Genomic DNA, 5,971 nt, shown 5'->3' with positions numbered 1-5,971 from the left:
GTAACAGACTGTGTGCCCCCCAGTATCACTGTGTGCCCCCACCAGTAACAGACTGTGTGCCCCCCAGTAACAGACTGTGTGCCCAACCCCCAGTAACAGACTGTGTGCCCAACCCCCAGTAACAGACTGTGCCCCCCCAGTATCACTGTGTGCCCCCCCCAGTAACAGACTGTGTGCCCCCCAGTATCACTGTGTGCCCAACCCCCAGTAACAGACTGTGTGCCCCCCAGTATCACTGTGTGCCCCCACCAGTAACAGACTGTGTGCCCCCCAGTATCACTGTGTGCCCACCCCAGTAACAGACTGTGTGCCCCCCAGTATCACTGTGTGCCCCCCCCCAGTAACAGACTGTGTGCCCCCCAGTATCACTGTGTGCCCAACCCCCAGTAACAGACTGTGTGCCCCCCAGTATCACTGTGTGCCCCCACCAGTAACAGACTGTGTGCCCCCAGTATCACTGTGTGCCCCCACCAGTAACAGACTGTGTGCCCCCAGTATCACTGTGTGCCCCCACCAGTAACAGACTGTGTGCCCCCAGTATCACTGTGTGACCCCCCCAGTAACAGCTGTGTGGTGGTCTATACCCCCCAGTATCACTGTCTCCCCCCGGTACCGGCCGTGCGGGGGCTGCAGGTTCCCGGACTACGCGCTGCTCCCGATGTCCGATCTCCCCGGTAGTTTCCGCCCCCAGATGTTCTCACCCCCCTCAGACAGCGTTATTCGTTACCTAGCAACCGACTGACGTCACCGGGCGGAGTCTCACCCGTCCGGATTCATCGTGCTCTGTCGGGTCCCAGATACTGTCTGTAACATTCACCCACCCCCGCCCGCCCCCCCTACAATACTGACCCCAGTCAGGGTGTAACACCCATCACCCCCCCCTCCCTCCCTACAATACTGACCCCAGTCAGGGTTGTAACACCCATCACCCCCCTCCCTCCCTACAATACTGACCCCAGTCAGGGTATAACACCCATCACCCACCCCCGCCCCCCCTCTACAATACTGACCCCAGTCAGGGTGTAACACCCATCACCCCCCCCCCCTCCCTCCCTGCAATACTGACCCCAGTCAGGGTGTAACACCCATCACCCCCCCCCCCCCTCCCTCCCTGCAATACTGACCCCAGACAGGGTGTAACACTCATCACCCACCCCCGCCCCCCCTCTACAATACTGACCCCAGTCAGGGTGTAACACTCATCACCCCCCCCTCCCTACATTACTGACCCCAGTCAGGGTGTAACACCCATCACCCCCCCCCCACAATACTGACCCCAGTCAGGGTGTAACACCCATCACCCCCCCCCTCCCTCCCTACATACTGACCCCAGTCAGGGTGTAACACCCATCACCCCCCTCCCTCCCTACAATACTGACCCCAGTCAGGGTATAACACCCATCACCCACCCCCGCCCCCCCTCTACAATACTGACCCCAGTCAGGGTGTAACACCCATCACCCCCCCCCCCCCTCCCTCCCTCCCTGCAATACTGACCCCAGACAGGGTGTAACACTCATCACCCACCCCCGCCCCCCCTCTACAATACTGACCCCAGTCAGGGTGTAACACTCATCACCCCCCCTCCCTACATTACTGACCCCAGTCAGGGTGTAACACCCATCACCCCCCCCCCACAATACTGACCCCAGTCAGGGTGTAACACCCATCACCCCCCCCTCCCTACATTACTGACCCCAGTCAGGGTGTAACACCCATCACAACCCCCCCTACGCAGTGACCAGCAGACACTTAATTTAAAATAAATAATGGTTGGCCGGCCCTAGGCTACTATTGGTCTGCTCCCTGCAGGCTGGCACCTCCTCAGAGACCTGCCTCCATATTACAGGCGCCACCAAGGTCAGCGTCAGGCTGATCTGTCTGTCCCCTTCCTGGTGGTGTCCTGGGGTCCCTGCAAGTCCCCCTCATTTCACAGTCAAGGACCCTTCTAGAGCAGTGTTTTCCCAGATCTGGTCCTCAGGACCCCTAATAGTGCAGGTGTTCCATATGCCCTGCTGGAGCACAGGTGTTCTCATCACTGACTGATACAATGTAACAGATCCACAGGTGTTCTCATCACTGACTGATACAATGTAACAGATCCACAGGTGGTGTAATTATTACCACTGTTAGGGCTCCCTGAGGACTGGGGATGAGAATCACTGATGTAGAGCAGCACAGGATCTGAGTACCAGCATGTGGGAGATAAAGTTGGTGAGTTTGTGTCTATGTGGAGCTTCAAATCTGACACGTCAGTGACGTTTACAGCTTCAACATTTTTTCCCCCAGCACACTGCTATAGCCAGCAACAGATCTGCCATTTCTACTGTAGATAAAAATGCAAAAGTCTTTGTTGCACACATTTGCAAATGTATGTTTAAGCCATCCGCCACGCCAAGGCGCTTTTGCTAATAGGATGGTCCTACTCTAAACAATGAGTGTCCCATATATTTGGGCCATACATATGTGTTTTTAAATTGAGAGCCAACTTACCAAAGAGGTACCCCAGAAGCCTCCAAACAGCAATTCAGTGCCAGTACCCCCTCTCAGCTACTGACACCAACATGCCTCTTAGATGTTTACAGCTTCTAATTAATTTCAGCTTGGTGAAAAAGATATGTTTATTAGTAGCTATTGTTGTTGAAATTCTGGTGTTTATAGTGGATCACAATATATGCTGGGGGGGGGGGGGGGGTGTTTGTGTTTGTCTTTGCTGCTTGCTTTTTGTCTGAGCCAATCATTGCTTTTATATTTTGTTGTTTGATTTATAATAAATCAACATTTTATGTTTAAAACCAATTTGAGGAGAATTTGCATTCCCTATGGTGACAGAAGCATTTTGTAAACCACTTTGCCCATATTAATAAGTGCTTGTATATTCATTTACCTACTTTGTGAAACCAAAATCTTGTGTGATTTAATTATTAAGTGAATGCTTGGTAGCCTGGGTGCTAATGGGTAGGGTTGGGGAAGGGTATTGCTATAATGTGAAAATCCATGGAGGAGGGGTTTACTGTAATGGTTGGGTGGTATAGCAGATTCCTGTAATGTGGAGGGTGGGGATTTCTGTAATAGGGGCTATTGCAGTTTGATGTAGTGTGTTTGTGTTGGGGGGGTATTCATTGCTGTGATAGAGCTGCTAGTAGTTTAATGTTGGGGGTCATTTGGAGAAACATGCTGATTTGTAATATGTGGGTGCTATTGATTTAATGTTGGTGCTGGTTAGCGGGCCTACAGTGTTTTCCAGGAGGTGAATAGTATATCCCTTTTCCAATCTGGGCCCCAACATTCCAGGACCCGATCTTGCAGCAACTGAGCTTATAACACCAGCAGGTAGTAGCAGAGTTACAGTCTGGCTTGGGGAAAGTGGTGAGGTACCTTTATCTGCTCTGCCAGAAGATGGAGCCGCATGCTTCTAATAGTGGCTGGAGGATGGCCTGACAGTGTAGCGGCAGCTATACACCTTGTTTGCTGCTCACTCCCATATTCTGCAGCATGGAGGCCTACTGACAACCTGGTCACACCTACAACATGAAGACACTTTCAGGATACCCTGTCTGGGGTCGCTGTGTAGGGGGCAGGTGATGGCAGTGATAGAGTTTAATGCTTCCACTGAGGGCAATAGATGATTCACCCCACACAATTATAAAACCCTCGACCCCAGCTCTGTCTGATGATGTCTATTATGTAAATATATAACATTTTTTCCCTCTCTCCTTCACACTGAGCACAGCTACACTTGCTGGCTCTATATACATTACATTTTAGGAATACACTATTCACTTAACTCCCCAACGTCACTGACCCACTTTACTTCCATAATGCCTTATTTTTAGGGTCTATGAATTGAGTTGGCTCTGAAGAGTGCCTGTGTTGTTATAACATCACCCCTATATGTTAGGGATAGTTCTCTGTGCTTTGATTGTAGCTTTGTTTTGCGTTGATTTGTATCTTAATGTCTCGCATAGTTTTTGTGTATACGATGTTGAATGTCTTATCACCCCCATGGCCAATCTTCAGATTTTATGTAGGCAGCATTCTGTAAATATGAAAGGTCACTTTGTGTAAACTCTGTCTATGGATTTCTGCAGCCTATGAATCTATTAACAGGTTTCCATCTAGATAGTGCTTTAATTATTAACCAGTTCTGAACATACCATTGTTAGCATTTGCTTGGATGCAACATTAATATTAGCTACTGTGACACAGGCACACTTCGAGTGATGCACACACGAACACCCTCTTGCTTTTTACTTTGCTTTTATTGTCCAGATGGTAAAGTAAATGGACAGCATAGAGTTCCACGCTCTTTCCTGTGACCCTAATGCGAGAAAGACAGAGACCAACTCCCTAAACACTGGCCACTTTCTGGAATCGGTCACCACTTAAACAGATTTAAATAGCTTACACTCCTCCCACAGCCCTAACCTGATGGACAGATGACACTCCCATCTTGCCTTTAAAAGGGAGTTCATTGCAGGTGCTCTGTTTGATTGCAGACACATTCTGTCAGGCTGTAAGTTAAATCAAACTCTTTACTATTATTTTGTCACACATATGTCCTCCACCTGTATCTCTCTAACGTGGGTGCACTACTGTACAAATGTGTAACTCTGTTTGCAACCTTGCTCTGCAGATAGTCAACTAAATACCTGTCTCCTCTTTCAGAAGCCTGTGGCAAACACCTCCCTTTGTCACACTACATTGTGCTCTGATAAGCTGCTATGTATGCTTTGTAAAATGGTTAGTTAGTACCACTCCACAATATATTATATTTTAGTTCCCCAGAGACCTGTAATCTTCCACAGATTGGCTCTATTTTATCAGGGGGAAGAAAGCCCTAAATCCAGCAAAAACAGTTTTCATGTCTGTATTTATTTTGTCTGCCTTGTATGTCCCTGTTTTATGTGTGTCCTGTTTTCCTATTGTACAGCGCTGTGGAGCTGTGTGGCGCTTTACAAATGTACAATTATAATAATAATCAGAGTACGACTTCTCCAATATCGCCAGGAAGCTGGGCATCATTCAATCGCCTCCGCGACCTTTTATTGATACATTTGGAGAGTTTCTTTCACTGTGATATAGGCAGCGATGGGAAATCCTCCTGTTGGTAAATTTACCCCAACGTTTAAAAACACCAGGAAAGTCGGTTTCTCTAACAATCTCCCAGTACATGGACTCCTCTCATATTCAGCAGTATCCCTCACTGTGTAATGGGACTTGTGTGCAGGATCACTTGGAGCTTCTATTGAATTCAATTTTATTGTGGACAGTTTACAGCAATCCACCATTTTATCAGCCCCCCAGGGGGGACACTTGGCGTCTCGCTGGTCGTCTTCTGACCACACTTACAAAAATTTCCAATAATCAATCGTTTTTGAGCAGCTTATTATCAGGCTGGGAGTTATTGATTCCAACTGCACCAACAGGTCCCTGTAAAATATTAGATATTGCCTGATATATCTGCTGACGGGACAGCATTTCTCCACTGTAAAGTTTCTATTGACTGAAAAATCCAAACACCGAAAGCTGAGAAAGACCCCTTTCCCACCCTGGCTAATTGTCACGGTGCACTGCCACCTGTCATCCATAGCCGGTATTGCAGCAGATCCTCACCGTGATAGTTTTACTCTTTATTATTCTTATCCTGAGAATATTTCAGTTTTTTTAGTGTTGTTTTTTTACTCTTTGTAGTGTTTGTGAATAGGAGAATAAATGTTAATGTTTGTCCTCCAGCATAAAACAACTGCACCTGTCTACATTTATCTGAAATGTCAATTACGTGTTGCTGGAAGGAGCATTGGTTGAGTTCTCCCTACATACGCTGCTTTATGTAATCTCCATGATAAACACATAAAGGAGACCCGCACCTCTGTTCTACACCATTTAACACAAAGTAGCCGTGGAAATTCCAGGACTTTCTGTTCTTCCACCAGGCCCACGACCCATGTCCATACAGTCTGTAAAATAT

Source organism: Mixophyes fleayi, chromosome 11, assembly GCF_038048845.1.
Source record: "Mixophyes fleayi isolate aMixFle1 chromosome 11, aMixFle1.hap1, whole genome shotgun sequence".
NCBI classification, from domain to species: Eukaryota; Metazoa; Chordata; class Amphibia; order Anura; family Limnodynastidae; genus Mixophyes; species Mixophyes fleayi.
This window is presented reverse-complemented; position numbering follows the sequence as displayed.